The 18,636-nt window shown below is 35.9% G+C and overlaps 1 protein-coding gene across 4 annotated transcripts in view; it reads left to right on the top strand.

Annotated features, from left to right (window-relative positions):
• Positions 1-18,636, top strand: part of PCDH9 (protocadherin 9) — a 1,054,702-nt gene that overhangs the window by 994,493 nt on the left and 41,573 nt on the right. The window lies entirely within an intron of this gene.

Here is an 18,636-nt window from a genome sequence, read left to right as displayed (position 1 = left end):
AGGAATGGGTATAGCTGTGTTTTAATGTCTTAGGCTTCCCTTCCCCAAACCTACTACATTCTTCATACAGGTTAGAGTACATGGCAGAAGAGCAGAGCACAGAAAGGAAGGCTGACCTAAGAGACATCACTTACTGTATAGTAGCAAGTAAGCCCCCTTTCCCTTCAGCTTTCCACCTAAAGATTCTTGGATTGGTGTTCATTCTCACTGTCCACTTTATAAATCCATTTTCAGCCTTTCCATCTCATGCCTCACAAAGAAAACAATGCGTTTTAATTTGATGGAAACATCCATACTCTAAAATTAAGCAAGAACTGAATGAAACCTCGTTTGATGGTATCATATTTCTTGTTTTGAAAACACATGCCTTCATCTTAGAAACCTAAGATGGAAACACAGCATTACTCTTAAAGGATGCTGTGGCATGAAAATGTCATTAGATTTTTTACTTTATCTTGAACTTTCTTCCTACTGCAATAAAAAAAAATATGTATCCCAAAGATAACTCCTACTAATAGAATAATTCTCCTTTAGTAAAATCACAGAGAACTTATTTTTAAAAATTTCTTTTCTAACTCGTTGGTAGCAAAAGTTAAAAGGAACTCATAAAATGAATACAAATGTGCTTGGTTACATAAGTAATAAAGGTAGGGAAAAAAGAAGGTACCTAGTATTTAAATATTATTATAGTGATCCACAAGGCAAACATTTTGTTTTCCTCTTAAATGTGAAGCCCAGGTAGGCTGCTGGATTCTAACAAGTGAATTTTCTCTTTTGCCAATTGTTTCTGTTCACAGTATTTATTTAGCCACCTAGTGCCTTATTGTGCCAGGTGGCATTTTTCCAAATGTGTGATATTTCCAGTTTTCTATTTACTACTTTCTGGAGACAGTAAGATAAAAATACTAGCAGCAAATCCATCTATCTCCAGATAGATGAGGACACATAAGAAGTTGCAATTCAAGTTCTGTTGGAGCCCAGAAATGCATTGTTTCAGATAAAGAACAAGCTTTTACTGGCAATTCTTTACAAAGAATAGCAAAACATTTGTAGCATTAAGAGATGACGTGCACACTAGCCTGTTGCACTGTATTTTTATGACTACATTTAGCAAAGATTACTAATCCTCAAGGTATAGCTGAAGGTGCTAGAAAACATGTAAAAGAGAATCATAGCAAATGGCAAAACATAGAATGCATACCATATGAATGTTAACAACGATGCCAAGAAACAGCCTGTAACAGTGATTAAAATCAAGCAGGTATGTTAGGGATGATGGGTAAACAGATCATTAGTGACTTTGTACTGCTGTATTATTTTAGATACTAACAGATTTACTGTAGGTAGGTGTATGTCTAAGTTGATATATGAACTAATATGTCTAGCTAGCACCAGGCACCTCTTAAGTTGTACTTTTTAAAATGCTTTAAATGTTTAAATATTAATATCATTATTTTTCAATGTTTTACGGTTTCAGGGTTTTATAACAATATTGATTCCTATGTCAATGAATCATTATGTTGTACCAAGACTACCCATTTTCTTAATGTATAAGTGTAGCCCCTGGGGGTGGGGGTGGGGAGATATTTTAAGGAAATCATACTCAGATCAAAAGAAAAATTTAAAGAAAGGAAGGTAAGAAAGGGATTTCATTGAATCTTCAATCAATAGTGTTTGACCTTATCCAGCATTTAACCGATTGGCTCTTCAAATCTGTAAAATGGTGGATTACCCTCCTTGGTTAGACAGGGTATTTTACAGCCACTCTGTACATTTGTATTGATCAGAGCTGTGCACTAGGTCATGATTACCATGTAATGAATAGTTCAAATGGAAGAATTCATTTAAGTGTTTCAGAGTACACTGACCCATTAATAAGTTGCCAAATGTTCACAAGAAGTAGTGTAAAAAAAAACAAGGAAGAAAGAAACAAATAAAAGCAGTTCCATTTTGGAGCCACTGCCTGCTGGAGGGGCATTTTGGGCTGTTAGTTCAGAACTATTTATGAGAAGCCAATGATGAAGAAGTATCCAGAGTATTAAATTGAACAGAGGAACATATAAGTATAAAAACAAGCTGGTCACAAAAAAGGGATATGTATTATTAAGTGCATATATACATGTATTTTGTTTTGACTTTACATTGTTTCTATTTTAATAAGTTTATTTGTTTTAGCATGGTTGAAATTATAGAATTATAGATTTTTAAATATGTTTACATCCCTTGGGAAGTTCAGAGGTAGTATGACATAATAGATGAACCAAGGCTTAGAATCAAAGAGACCTGCATTCAAAATTTGAAACTGACACTTAATAGCTGTGTGACCACCCTGGGCAAATCACTGAACTTCTGAGTAATGCAGACAACTTCCTAGGACTCATCTACTAAATCATAAAGGGGTGATAAACTGTTGGTGGAAAGAATTGTCACACTGGAAGTATCCTATGATGAGAAATTCATGGATCCTTGGCATATTAATAAGTGCATTTATTTTATATAGTGTCATAATTGTTCCTGGAAAATTCTGAACAGGATCTGTAATTGATGGCATTCAGCTGTGTCAGAAGCCTAAGAAAGGCCTTGAGAGGAAAGGCACATTAAACTGTAGCTAAACTTGAAGTATCAATGGCATAGGGCTAACGACATTTGTCTCCTGGTTTCGCCACAACCTTTATACCTTCTGATAGCTCTTTGAAATACCCATACTCTAAATCTCAAATCCTGTGCACATCATTTGTCAATACCTGGCAAGTGTGTTTTTTCAAATGGAATAAATCATTAAAATATAAAGATAACACTTGCAGATACAAAATTCTAAGAAACAAAATCATGTCCTCATATGTAAAAATTGTGGAATGGCCATGGGAAAAAAAAAACCCTGCGAATTGAGTCACAGTAGTCAGGGACTAGTTTAACAAGCCCTATGATGGAAGCAGAGTTGTGATAGCTGGCTTCAAACCCTCTCTCTGACATTTACTAGCTATATGACTGGGAGAGATGCATATCTGTTTTTATCCTGTTTCTTCCTTTGTGAAATAGGAACAATAGCCTGTAATATATACCTTACTAGTTTATTGAGAGGATCATAGAATGACAGAATCTAAGAGTTGGAAGGGGCACCAGAAGCAATTTAGGCCAAACCTTTGCTGAGTAAGAGTCTTTTCATCTTACCCCATAGTCAACCAATTTTTCCTTAAAGACCTCAAAGACCTCATTCAAGTAAAGGGCCACCCTCTTCTTACTAAGATATACCATTAAACCTTTGTATCCTGGAACTTTTTCCTTAAGTGAAGGCTAAATTTGACTCTTTGGAATATCAGTAGCTCTTCAGTTCTGTAGTTCTGCACCCTGGGAAAAACAGAAGCCATGAAACATGTATAATCTCTTTGTAACATAACTTCCCTTCAAGAATTTGAAGACAGAAGATCTACATTTGGATCCCAGATCTGCTTCTTACTAATGGTGTAAAAGTTGACAGGTCATTTAATCTTAGTATTAGATTTCCTTATTAATAACAACATGGATATTTTGAACTAGATAATCACCAACTTCCCTTCAAGTTCTAAATCTGTTAAATGCTTTTTTTCCCCTCTTAAGTGTTCTTTTCTCTAGGTGAACCATGAGCAAGATGCTGCATTTAATCCATGTAAAGCATAAGCAAGGTCTTTTACCATTCTGATGCCCTTCTAGTAAAATTCAGTGGCAAGAACTAAACTTCGTACTGTGACTGTGAGCTGACTATGGCAAAGTAAAGCAAAACTATTATTCTCTAGTCCAAGACACTATGTGATTGTATGCAGGTTACATCATACTGTTAAACCACTTTTTCTTGCTAAAATTTCCAGTTTTTTTTTGAAAATTTGATGAAGAGTCAAATGAGATGATATATTTTTAAACTTTGAAGCATTATATAAATGCCAGGTATCATTTTTATTATCAAGATGGACAAATTATTTAGGGATTGTAGATTTGGGGGTATATAATGAAATAGGAAAGAGAGGGGGAGGGGACTAGAAATATCAGTTCTGTATTCATCCTCAGAGAGGTGATGGATGAATCTCTTTCAGTGAATGAGACTTGGAAGGGGAAAAGTTTAGGAGTAGAGAATTTCAAGACCAGTGTCTTAGGCAAAAGATGCTAAAGTAGTTAGGAAGAAAACAAATAGCTAGCAAAGGACATTAAAAAGGTAATTATGTATATCAAAGTTTATTATAAAGCTAATAGAGATAAAAGAGGATCATCATTGAGGGGAAGGAGAGGAGAATAGCTAATGTGGGTTTGTAAAGGTATCAAATGCATCATATACGTCAAGGAGTATGAGAACTAAAATAATGCATTGGATTTAACAATCTAAATTCTAAAATGATTAGAATTGAATAAATTAGCTACTCAAAGCAGACTCATTTGGAGTCAGTGAATCTCGATCAGAGAGAGTTAAGAAATGTTTTGTCAGGTATATATGCTTACTTGAGAGAAAATTGAATGTTTACCTCAGATGACAAGAAAGATAATGTACAGGAAATAGGCCAAAGGCTTCTTTCTGAATGTCTTCAACTGCATGGAACAAACATTAATTGAGTGCCTATGATTTGCAAGCCACTGTCTTGGGTACTGGGAGAGAAAGATAAATGAAAGGAAGTTTTCTAGCTGCCTAGGTTCCGATGTCTCAACATGAACTCTATGTGGTAGATCTTTAGTAATTCAAACTTGCTTAGCCTGCAGTCATTTCACATATAACTATGTGACTGTGGGTAACCAGAGGAGGAAAACAAAATGTGATTTGTTCTGTTTGCTTTATGACAGTGAGACAGTAGCTTCCAGTTCTCTGCCTAACGTTTTCAGATAAGCAACAGAGTCAAGCCTCACTTGTAGATCTGATTTACCTCATCCAAAATCCAAGTTAAACCTTCAGTAGCTGTGTAGGTGCCATTTTTTTTCACTGTGGCCAAGGGATCTTGTTGAATTATCAAATGTTTATTTTTTTTTCTTTAAGCAGATGAGCATAATGAATCATCTTAGATATCATTGTTCATCCCCCCAGATATGTGTGACAAGGCATTTTATAATGCAATTTTCCACTTATTATTTTAGACTTTTCTCAAAGGAAAAAAAAACTTCCAGATGAAAATATAAAATTTAATAACTCAACAGCAGAATTAATATTCCAAATAGGAAAAAAAGGGGGAAAATAAAGAGCAGATCTGATTCTTGAATAAAATAATCATTGACTAAAGTGATTTTTTTATAAATAATATTTAATAGAACATCTATAAGGCAGGGTAAGTATTAGAACCGTGTGACATAGCAAACTCTTTCTACCCATGAAGGTTGACACTTTGCCAGAGGGGGAGGCAGCTTAATAATTTATGTTGAATGTTACCTGGAGAATAGATATTAAGTGACTTACTCAGTGTCACACAGCCAATATGTGTTGGAGTTGGATTTTGCACCCAGAACTCCCTGGATTTGAGACTAGCTCTCAATTCACTATTCCATGCTGTCCCTTATGCTGTCAGTGATTGGAGTGGTGGGGAGAAAAAGAAAGTACTTTGTTCTTAATCATAATGCAATAATAATTAGAATATATCAAGAAAATTTTAAATAGTTAATTTGTTACCTATAAGAAATATTATCACTTACGCCATATACAAAATCATTTCTCTCTCTGTCTCTTCTTTCTCTCTTCTCTCTCTGTCTCTCTCTTTTTCTCTGTCTCTCTCCTTCCTTCCCCACTCCCTTCTTCCTTCCCTTTCTCCCTCCATCTATTTGTGTATGTGTGTGTATGAAGGTCAGAACTACAATAGTAAAAAATATAAAACAGTTTAAATAGGTATTAAAATTCTCTAGCTTATGACTGACTGCATTAAGGTAGATAGCTTGGACTAAAATGTTTTCCAGGTTTGAAATGCTTTATGACTGGTATTTTCAGATCTCAGGTTTTTTTTTCCATGTGAAACATAAAGGAAAACCATGTTTAGTATTCTTCACTTAAATTGTGCTCTCTCAGAAAGTGTCACATAATGGGCCCTATGACTATCATAATAAAGTTATGTAAAATTGCTTTCCAATTACATACAGAACTTATCAATCCAATCATTATAGAAAACCAAATCACATGAACTCTATGTGGTAGATCACTTAACTTTTTTTTTCTACTGGAACTTAAAAATTGAATGTCACTGAACAGTTAATAATAGAAATGCATTAAGAATTCTTTATTCTTTGACTGATAACTCAGAACTAGAACATTGCATATAAAGTACAAATCAAGTGTGATTACATGATCACTGTCAAAAAGGAATGCTTTGTACAACCACATTTGCATATAGAATATTACTAGGATGCATTCACCTTCTATCACTGCAGGGTCTCCAATATAAACATTTGTAAACATTGTCTCCAAATTTAAAAGTAGAATCATTCTTTTTCAAAGCCGGTGGTTACAGTGTGCATTCTGTTCAGTTCTGTTGGTGCTAGTTTTTTATTGGTTATTAAATTTTAGTTTCTTCAGTTTATTTTTTTACATTGTAATTAAGAACAAAAGGAAAGTAATGCATTATATGCTTAAAAAAACAAAACCCAAGACTTTGAGGATAGCTATTTATAGATTTCCACATAAAATGAACACATGATCATTGTCAGTTGTCATAGTCTTCCCGTGTTCCTATAATTGGAGTCTGGGATCAAGGCAGCTGAAAAGATAAAATAATTTTTCCCCGTTGGTTTATTATCATGACCCTAGGTAAACATCAGTTGAGTGCTATTGTACTATCAGTAAGATGGAGGGAAGAACATTGCTGCTGAAGAGATAGCCCTCAAAACTGAATTGAATAGGATATTCTTATTAAGGGAATAATTATGGGATGGCAAATCAATTGAGTTCTATGATTGATGAATTCTGTAAAAATAAGCATATGGCAATGGAATGGTTTAAAGAGGACTTAGTTCATAATTTGTCAATGTGCTTAAATAGATATGTTATTCTTATTTAAATATTTTATTAGCCTTTTAACGTGTAAATTAAAGCACCAGTTAATAAGAAACAGCATGGTATAGGGAAGAGAGCACTGGATTAGGCTTTGTGAATTTGGTTTTAAGTCACAGCCCAGACACTATGTGACTTTGGAAATGAGCTTGATTTTTTTTTAGTGGATTTCAGCTTGATGATCTTAAAAATAACTAAATTTCTATTATTCTCTTTAGAAATTTTTGGGAAAACCATATAATAAGTGTATATATAGTACGGTATTGTTGAGGTTTAGAGTTGGGAGAGCTGGTTCAGGTGTGAAAGAATTCTCTTAGACCTCCTCTGTAGCCATTGAGAGCTTTATTTCATCAAAGCTTCACGGGCCTGCGGTTAGCAAGGAGCTAAACAAAGGGTGGCAATATAGGAAAAGACCCAGGCTTTTTAGAGTTTCATATGGGAGTTGGAGATTAGGATAGGAACAAACAAGGTGAGGAAGATGGTTGTACACAGGATGAGGAATATAAATGACAGGATAAGGGAAACAAAGGCAGTTCTTTTGGTACAAGTTGTATGGCATTTCAAGATGAGGGGCAAAGGACTTGAGAAGTTCTCAAGTTCCAGGATCTCAAGGTACAGGATGGGCTACAGATTTTTAATCCTAGAGCACTTTTTGGCCCCACTTCAGTATAGTTATGGTATAACATATATTGTATAGTATATTACAATAGATGCCAAACTGGCCTCTGAATCAGGACAACCTGGGGGCAAGTCCCAAATCTGACATTGCTGTGATGCTGGGCAGGAAGGTCATGTCACCTTTTAGTGTGCCAGTAAACTCTGTTAAGTTTAAAATTTCAAAGCACTTGTTTATGTGATCTACATTGGTAGATGCAGAAATCCTTCCCTGGGAGATAGACAGACAGCTATATGCACAACACATGTATGTGTAAATAAGCAGGGATTTGCATACAGACAGTCTGGAGCGCTGATTTGATCTGTATAGGGAGCTCCTTGCCATGGAAACTTTTTATACAGATGCACATTAACAACTTACCTGTAGCTTAGTGATAAATCCATGAGTCATTGAGGGGTTGATTTGACCATAATCACAGTCAGTACCTCAGAAATATTACTTAAGCCTAATTCTTCCTGACTCTGAGGCCAGTACCTTATCCACTAAACTATACAGTTTCATTACCATAAACACATGTAAAACATTATACTGAACATGTCTGCTCACAAACTTAGTTAAATGAAAGGTAAGCTTTTAAATAAATGTAGATTCAAATGACAGAAATTAGGATTGTTAGATGTTCTCTCAGAATGAGACTCTGAAAATATTTAAAGGTATTGTAGATAGCAGTAAATAACTCTGATGGATATTTTATGGAATTTTATTTCTCTTTTCATTGTTTTTATGTCCTTGACCAAGGATGAGAGAAAAGAAAAATAACAAATTGGACACAATTTCATCCCTCCTACCTTCCTTCCTTCTTCCACAAATCTGGTGGTATCTGGGGTGGAGCCAAAGATAGAAACTGTCCTTTCTAATGTTGCATTATATACATGGGATTCTTCAGAAAGGCTGCTTTGTAGTACAGGTTAGTGATTGTTCTCTCCCTTAGAGTCAGAGATTTGGAGAATACCCATTATCAGGGCCATTTGGCCAGTCAGTAACCAAGTGCTTTCAGTGTATTCTTGGGAAATGTAATGTTGGTCATTAAGTTCTGCTATTTTTGAGAGGCATTAAAAACATGTGGCTAAATGTTTGACCCAAAAACTAGAATGTGCTGCTAACCACTCAGGTTGGACTTTTTTCTGTCTTCCCCTGTGACTTAAAATGCAAATTTCCTTTTGCCCTAAAGCTAAATTTGTTATTCTTAGTTCTTCTCTCTGCATCCAACAAAACATTAGGACTTGGCTACCTAGGTTTGGAAAGAAAATCCTCTGTTTCCCAAATGTTAGTGGCCTTTTAAGCTTATGTTCCTGCAGAAGCAGCATCTCAAGGCTTTGGTCAGAGAGCAAAGTAGCATCTGGTAAGGGAGCAGGTGAATTGTCCCTCATGCTTAGCTACTGGCTCCATCTATGGCATCCTGTGGCTTTTCATATTTTGGTCCTATGCACCTGGAACTGAATTCCAGTAAAATGGCTGTGTGCCCCTGCACAAAGTTTGGAAGGTTTCTCTCATTGCTTTCTAAAACTGTGGAAGGTTACTTGAGATTTCCCAGATGCATTCTTTCCTGCAATAAGTGATGGAGATTGCATTAGAAAAGGGAGAATTCATTTAATCAAAGTTGCCTAGTTTTTAATTCTTCAGTAGGAACAAACGTGTCTATAACATTAAGAAGAAAACGAGGGGCAGCTAGGTGGCGCAGTGGATAGAGCACCGGCCCTGAAGTCAGGAGGACCCGAGCTCAAATCTGGCCTCAGACCAAACACTTGACATGTACTAGCTGTGTGACCTTGGGCAAGTCACTTAACCCCGATTGCCTCACTAAAAAAAACCCAAAAAACAAAAAAAAATGCATTTTAATATAAACTGAATCTTTTATCTTTAATATTCATATTATTATTCTTTGCTGTTCAGTCATGTCAGACTCTTTGTGACCCCATGGAGTTTTCTTGGCAAAGATACTGGTTTGGTTTGCCATTTCCTCCTCCAGTGGATTAAGGCAAACAGGTTAAGTGACTTGTCCAGCATGATATAGCTAGTAAGTGTCCCAGATTGGGCTTAAACTCAGGTCTTCCTGACTCCAGGCTCAGTGCCCTATACACTGAGCCATCTAGCTTCCCCATTATTAGCCTACTATCACTTTAAAAATGCAAAAGGGAAATAAAGCCTATGAAAGAAGAGAAACAGGGGCAGCTAGGTGGCACAGTGGATAAAGCGCTAGCCCAGAAGTCTGCAGGACCTGAGTTCAAATCCGGCATCAGAACAAACACTTCATATTTATTAGCTGTGTGACCCTGGGCAAATCACTTAACCCCAATTGCCTAAAAAAAAGAAAGAAAGAAAGAAAAAAAAGAGAAACAATAGTAAATAGTACAAAGATATGCTTTTTGAGTGACTAATCATTATATGCCCATATATACACACATATATATCATTATACTTATTCATGTTTACATGAAGCTGCTAATTATATTTTATCCCTGCATGCACGCGTGCACACACACACACACACACACACACACACACACACACACATTTTCCATGCTGTATTTATCTGGTGAATCCATATGGAAATTAGAATCAAAGCTAAAATATGACTGACTTAGTATTCATCAGATTAAGCCAAACTCTTAAGCCATTTTAGTTTAATTTGTTTGTTAGTACTCCAGATTCTCCTCTAAGATATGAACCATTGCCTGGTATGGAATTTTGGCACAGAGGATAGAGTAAGCCTGAGTTCAAATCCTGCCTCTGATACTTATTAGATAGGTAACCCTCAGCAAGTTTCTTCGTCTGTAAATAAGTGTTTTGGGACTCAGTTACCTGCAAGATCCCTTTCAATTTGAAATCTACCAAATTTAAAAAGAAACTTTAACTCTGTCAGGGCTCTTGGATGTAATTTATTCTCATACATTGTTAAAACTGGAAAAGAAATTGTCTAGCCAAAACAATAAGACAAAAAGCATTACAATATTCTAATTGAATGAATAAGGCAACTGTAATCCAAGAAGGTCAAGTTATTTGTACAAAAAACCCAACATCTTGTTAGATCAAAGATAGAAGTAGAACCAAGGAAATCAAATTCCTGGCAAAGGCTATTCAAAATACAGGAACCATACTATGCATTTCCTCAGTGTCCTCATGAACCAAGGAAGTCCAAGTGTGTGTTTCTACCTGGCAAGCCCACCTTAATAAAGTGCCTTAGATTTTGGAGAGGCAATATGTTATCATCATTAGTCCTGTTATTATTGCTGTTTCCTTTATATTGACTTCTGTTGACACTTAAAAACAGGAACATGTTATGGTATTTGTGATTCACCCTATTTTAGAACTAGACAGAGCCTTGGTCATAGATCTAGTTCTAGAAGAGATTTCAAAGGGTATTTAATTCAATGCCCTTATTTTACAGATAAGGAAATTGAGGCCTAGGGATATTGGATGTTAAGCGAGTTGACCAATGTCACGTAGATAGTAGGTATGATAATCGTTTTCTCCAGCTCAGGTTTTCTGTTTTTGTTTTTTTGGCAAGGAAAGTAAAGTCCACACAGACCGAATGATATGTAGTCAGTTTAATGATAGAGCTGGGACTAGAACCCAAGTTTTCTGACTCTCAATCCAATGCATGCTCCATTGTGCTATGCTGATTCCAATCCTGTCAATGTTAGAACTATATAGCTCTATAAATTTGATCTCTGTCTCCCTCCCCCGGTACTAACTTGCTGTAACTATGCTTCCAATAATTCAAGAAACATAAACCAACACTGGTCATAGTGAAAGCATAGCTGTTATCGCCACACTGTGATGGATGGATTTATATAATAGTGTCAAAAACTGATATTGATTCATGAAGGTTTTGCTACCAACGAAATAAGCCTCTTCACCAAGCTTTCAAAACTGGGGGGGGGGAGGTTTCAAACTTTTAGTGTGAGTGGATATTTCAGCAAGTACATTTTTCACCAACACACACACACACACACACACACACACACACACACACACACACACACACACACCAGTGTTCTGATAGTTCAAATGTGGATAGCAAGGGAGATAAAATGTACATAAAAATAATCAAAATCAGGAGTAAATAGTTTAGTGATTGTAGTCTTGACAAAACATAACCAAAGGCAAGTGATGACAAGAGCATAATGTGTGTTATTAGGTTATGGGCCCTTTATATATAATTATTTTATACCCCACCACCACCACCACCATGTAAGACATGAAGCACATAAGAGTGTGAGCTGAGCACAGTGCATCATTGTTTGCAGGTTTGTTCCTCCTTCAAAAAAGGGAAATTCTCAATATTAATTGAACACGTTTGGCTCAGCATTGTAAGTGTGACAAATGGAGATGTGCCAAACTGCCTGAAAGTAATTTGGGTCATCAGTGAACCACAATGCCTTCCAGTTTACCGTTGATTTCTAGTCTACTTTGTCACATATTTGTTGTTGCTGTTGTTTTCCATTAGCTATTTACTATCTGACAAGAGAGGAGGTACCCTAATCCATTTTTTCTAAGAAAATGGGTATTTTAATTTATGATTTTTTTCACTCTAAAATAGCTATAATCTTCTATTTTATCCCCCCTCCATTTCTGAGGGTACTGTGAACCTCTCAAGCATCACAAATTGTACAGGAAGGTCCTCTGAGCAAACAATGAGACCATTAGAGTGAAAGAGAGAAAAGACACAGAAGGGAAAAAAAGTGACTTTTATGCTGCTTGGTCATTATGAAATGACATTTGTTTTTAGATGAAGTCATTCTTGATATATGCTACAGATCACCTGGAAGCAGTTTTTATGACAGAAGACATAGCACATCTCTGTGGATTCAACAGCAGGCGGCTTTCTTGCTCTATGAACATAGGCCAAACCAGCCTTATGTTCTTTAGTTTACAGGAAATTCAGAATGAACCTTTTATTTGTATATGAGGAATACTTGGCTACCTGGAATAAAAAAGCAACTGACTAATCAGTGTGTAGCCTTCATCTTGAAAGGCCTAGCTACTGAGACCTTTATAACATGGGGAAGATTGGCCTTGTGTTAGAGGGATGTTGTGGAGAAATGCCTTTGATAGCTCTGTGATTGAGTCTATCATGCTTTGGAAAGGGACAGTACTAGGTTTAAACAACTCTGTCTGATAGAACACAAAGTGTGCATGGCTGGAAAAAAAAATTACCTCATTATAACTCACTGCTGTTGCCCTTTGGAGTAAAATGAGAGAAAAGCTCGCTCTGGTACTTCTGCTGATAAAATTCACTTTCTGGAACACAACCAAATCCCAACATATATCATCTGTGAGAAATAAAGCAGTCAAAAAATTGTATTCCTAAATAGGCTTGGAATATCTTGGCAACTGCTAAAGGAACACAAATAAGGAACAGTGCCCTACTAGTTCGACCCTTAAATTATGCAGCTGTTCATTACCAGAATTATATATCTCATGCTGCCCTTTGGAAAGAAGGCATGGAGCACAGGGCTGGAACAATCACTGAATTATAGTACAATAAGAAAGACCTCCTAAAGTGTCACATGCGTGTAGTGAAAGATAAGAAAGGCCAGCTTAAGTTCTTGGCATTTTAAAGAAGGCAATCAAGAAAGCCTTTGAATTTCTTAGTTTTCTTTCCCTGCAATTCATCTGCATTTTTGTGCAAGTCTGACAAAGCATCCCATTCAAGTGTCAGCAGCCATGTGTCAGCCATCTCATCTAGGGATGTGGATGTGTGTTTTTATTTCAAGCTGTATTTGCAGATGCTACCATTTAAGAAACATTAATCCAGCTAATGGCATGGCCACAGTATCTCTATAATTGCTAATGTCATTAATGCTTAGCGTCTCCTAAGTATGAAGGCAGTATCAATGTGGTCAAGCATGGGGATGCTTCAGGGAGTCATAGAAACTATTAATTTTTGTGTAATGGGCTTTGCACTGTAGTATTAAGTAAGAGATACCTCCTTAGTCCGCTTGCTATTTACAAGTAGATTGGCTGGCATGTTTGATTTCTTTTATGGGGATGGGTTTCACCGGACTAGTCCGTGCTGCTCCAGGTTTTGCCTTATTTTTTTTTTTAATCTCCTAGGCTCTTTTAACATTTGGATGTCTTTCTTGAGGGTATATTTTGGCATCACTTCTTCAATTTCTAGGCCTAGAAGGAAACATTTCTACTATCAGTTTTGTGATTTTAAAAAACAAAACAACATATATTTTTTAAACAGAGTAATTTGGGATCAATAGTTTCTCTAGTTACTTTCATGTCTTTACTTGCATTTTTGTTCACTTTGTAAATTTATTAACCTTGGTGGAGAAAATCAGCTTTTCATGCTAATTTCTCCTATGATTTCTGTTCTCTCCTATATTCATGATTTATGTTTGAAGTGGATAGTGTTAAGTTTGATGTGTGTCTGTATTTGCCATAAGAAAATAGTGACAGGGCAGCTAGATGGTGCAGTGGATAGAGCACTGGCCCTGGAATATGGAGGACCTGAGTTCAAGTCTGGTCTCATACACATAACACTCACTATCTCTGTCACTCTTGGCGGGTCACTTAACCCCAATTGCCTCACCAAAAACAAAATAAAAATAAAATACTATTGAAAGAAAAAGAAAGAAAGAAAGAAAGAAAGAAAGAAAGAAGGAAAGAAAGAAAGAAAGAAAGAAAGAAAGAAAGAAAGAAAGAAAGAAAGAAAGAAAGAAAGAAGAAGGAAGAAAGGAAGAAAGAAGGAAAGAAGGAAAGAAAGAAAATAGCGAGAAGCAGGTTAGATTGTCTTCGAGTCCTGGTATTCCATTGTGTACTTTCTATATCCTTACTGCTGCGAATTCCCTCTCCCTCACTACCTCTCAAACTTCCACTATCTTTGGGCACTGCCTCCCTACTCTGACCAAAATCTGTTTTCAAATGGAAAGCTGATGATATCAGTCTTTTACTCTTTTTTTTTCTTTTTGCTTTTATACAAAAATATTTACTTCAAAATATAGTATAATCACAATGTAGCATACTCCCTCCACACATGGGAGGCAGAATCCTCCTTCCCCTTCCCTGTACCATCTCAGTCTCTGGAGAGGAGAGGTGATTGGGCTCGTAACATATCTCAGTTTTAATGGTGTACAGTCCCATTTCCAAGTCCAGCCTTCCAACCCACTTCAGCTTTGAGTCCCTAACACCCTAGTGTCTCATGGTTTCCCTGGAAGACTGTCTGGCTGCTGCATTCTGCCTACCGTATTGGCTCCAAGATCCCTATTGCTCATCTATGAGGATCACCTCTGGTATTTCAAAGTAAGAAAGACCAACCACACAACAAATACCCCCAGGCCCATTTCTCATAGTTGGAGTGAAAGAGAGAGAGCAAGGGAAGGAAAGTCCTTCCACTTCTACCAGTTCAGTCATGTTGTGGGTGAACTGGAATCTTTACCTCTGGAGGCAGTTGATAAGAGCAGAAAAAGACCTTAGTCCTATATTCATTAATGTGACATTGTTCTCTCTCAAGGAGGTTGGAGGTGGAGACAAATGAATTTCAGGCATTATTGAACTGGTGGATAAGGTTTGGGGGGGTTGGGAAATATAGAAGTGGGACAAAGGACCTTCCTGGAAACCTATACTCATACCATATAGGTGGTTGAATACTTTGTCTTTGCAAGCCTGGGTAGACCCTAATGTTCACTACTGGCTAATGAGTGACATTTTTATTTTGGGTTTCATTTATACTCTGTTCATTTTATTTCAAAAATGCCTATTATTTATTAGCCTTCCAGCTCATTCCTAAATATAGTGGAATAGTAGTAATAGCCCTTGACTTTACACCTTGGAATCTACAATAAGATTCTGCAAAGTAAATCTGGCCAGAAGTTAAATTTAGCCAGAAGCTCTAAGATGAATGGGGCTTCTTTTCTGACTTCAATAAGACTATGAAAATTGGCACAGAATATGAATATTTAATTTTCTATACATTCCAATTTTTTTTAATTTTTTGTCTCAGCATTTCTTCTTAGGTATAAGTTAACTTTTTTTTAAGAAAAAAGCTTTAACTATTTAGAGTTCAGTTCTCTACTTGAAGCCAAGAGGTTGTTGGCCATTTGCCCTCTTAATAGCTAAAGGGAAGGGAGCACTCTAGTCTATTTTCTCAGGTTGATTGAAATTTCTGTCCAGTAGGACTATGAACATTTGTAGGTTATACAGCTTTCAGCAAGGGAGTATGTAAAAATGTGCTTCAAGCATAGACATTTGTTTCTCCAGAGTATGGTAGAACCTGTGGATTTGCTTTTTCCTCTTCAGTTCTGCTCCAGAACTGCCTTTTGAAGGCACTCTATATACCCAAGGATATCACCACCCTTTAAAATCTAGTAGACTTATCTTAGAAAGCTGCTATAGCTAAAAAAAAACCCCTATTATTCTATAACCAACTTGGTGGTGAACTTTTCTAAAATTAGTTAAGTTAGTCCTTCAACAGAAGGTATAGAAGGCATCACTAGGTCTACAACTCCACTGACCTTTGGGTCATCATTACACCATGATGAAGCAATGAAATAGGATTTTAGTGGATGTGTACATAGATATAGGTAAGTGAATATACAAAGGATTATGTACAGGATCTGTGGGAACTAATATATCTCTGGATATAGAGGCAAAAGGGCCTGTGTTTAAATTATGATTCTGCCACTTAAAACCTTAGGCAAATTGCTTGACTTTTGTGGGCTTCTGCAAAATTAGGGGGTTGGACTTCTAGTTCCTTTGAAGCTTTAAAACATCTCATGATGTGATATTATATTTTTCTCAGCATGAAGAACAACACGTATAGAAATTCCCCTCCATGTATGCAGATTGCAACCCACCTTGCACAAGCAAGTTTTTTTGAGCCACATAGAGACTGAGTGGCTTAGTCTAGGTCATAATGATATTGTAAAAATTGGATTTGAGCATATGTCTCCATTTGCTCAAGCCCAGTAGAACATTTTCTATGTAGCTACTTATAGACATAGATGTGGATACGTGTCATATTGTAAAGAACAATGTAATCCAGGCTCAGCAATAATTTTTAAAACTAATGTTTATTGATATTTTTTGTTTTGATATAATTTAAATTCATTTCAGTATTTCCCCACACAGAGCCATCTTATATAACAAATAATATTTTAAATTAAAAAAGAAAAAAAAAGGAAGAAGAGGGAAAATAACTAGCAAAATTGATCAAGGAATTAAAAAGGTCTGAAAATATATGCAATGTTTCATACCCATAGAGCTCTCTTCTTTGGACCAAAGCTTGTGTTTTATAATCCAGCATATTTAATTGTTCTATGATTGCTCAATAATTTTTGAGTAATAACATGTATAGTTAAAGATGTAGAATCTTGTGTAAAGCAGTCAGTTTTTATCATTCAGAATAGATGTAAATTAACCTTGATTAATAAAACTTTCCTGTTACCATTGCTTTGGGATTTAGTTGGTATTTGAACCTTAGCAATAACATATAGAGCAAAACATCATTTATAACAACTGTAGTCATTTTGAATTTGTGATAATTCAGACAGGAACTGGGCTGAACTAGAGCTTGTCTTTAAGTTATACACAAATATTTTCTAAGTTAATTAAGAGAGCAATGGAAAATGTCTGAACAAGTTATAGTACATGAATTTAATGCAATATTGTTATATCAGAAGAAACTGTGTGATGAATTCAGAGAAATGTAGGAAAACTTATAAACTGATGCAGAGTGCTATAAGCAGAACCAAGAAAATCATACCTAAAATCACTACAATGATGTAAATGAAAAATAAAATAAAATTAAGCCATTACTGTGTAATTATAATGAATATTCTTCACCCTAGAGAAGAGATAAAGGAATGTATCACCCTTCTTTAAAGAAATGAGGGACAGTTAGTATGGAATATTGTATATGCTGCCAAATATGGTAGATGTTTTTTTTTTTACTGTTTTTCTTTGTTACAGATGAGGAAAGATGTGGAAGGTAGGGAATAGTATATTCAAGATGACTATGATGTAAAAACAAAAAGTATCAATATTTTTCATTAATTAATAAATTTAATGAGCAAGATTTGGGGAGGGGAATGATAAACCTACTTAATTGTTCATAGATTTTTAGGACTGGTTGGAATCTTGGACATAATCTAGGTCCAACTTCCCTGTTTTTATGTGAATAAACAAAGAACCCTTAACTGCATGCCAAGACCACAAAATGTTTTTAAGGGTCTTAGAAAGATTTCATTCATATAAAAAAAATCCTTTTGTCTGATAGAGCCCTCCACAAACTGTCTTTGATCTATATTTGCAACCTTATTTAACTCACTATACTCTTCTTTGTGGAGTTTATGTGCCGACTAAACTAAACTATTCACATTTTACTCAAGCTACCACACTTTTGCCTGACATACTATGGCCCATACCCATCCAGTCTTCACTTGCTCACTTCCTACTTTCATCTCTTTTATGAAGCCTTTCATATCTATCCAATTATAAATGATATTTCTCTATTTGGAACTTTCATAGCACCTTGTTTTGCTTTTTTTTGACCACTCTTGGGCACTTATTTTTATACTTTTCATTTCCCTTACTAGGTTAGATTGTAAGGGCTTGAGAATACTGAGGTTGTCTTCTGTATATTAGTATACCCCTCAGTGCCTAAGAATATGTATTTTTTTTCTTTTGATGACATAGGAAGCACAAAGGCAGGAGTCCCACTTGACTAGGTTTTAAACCCAAGGAATAACAATTTTAAAGGGGGTGGAAGCTATCAACAGATCTCAAGGGAGGATGAAAACTGACAGTGAGGGAAATAAGAGGGGTTTTTTGGATATATTGGCGAGTTGTCATGTAAAGAGAAATAAAACTAAAGAAATACACAACATAGAACCACTGCTTACCAAACAGCTTTCCATTTGCAAAATATATCCAGAATATGGCTTGAACAATTTGATAGAGTCCACCAAATGCCCTATTTGAGTCAACACAAATTAGAGAATAGAATCAAGAATAAGAGAAGCAG

This window comes from Phascolarctos cinereus, unplaced genomic scaffold, assembly GCF_003287225.1.
Source record: "Phascolarctos cinereus isolate Bilbo 61053 unplaced genomic scaffold, phaCin_HiC Scaffold_7;HRSCAF=346, whole genome shotgun sequence".
In the NCBI taxonomy this organism is placed as follows: Eukaryota; Metazoa; Chordata; class Mammalia; order Diprotodontia; family Phascolarctidae; genus Phascolarctos; species Phascolarctos cinereus.
This window is presented reverse-complemented; position numbering and strand designations above follow the sequence as displayed.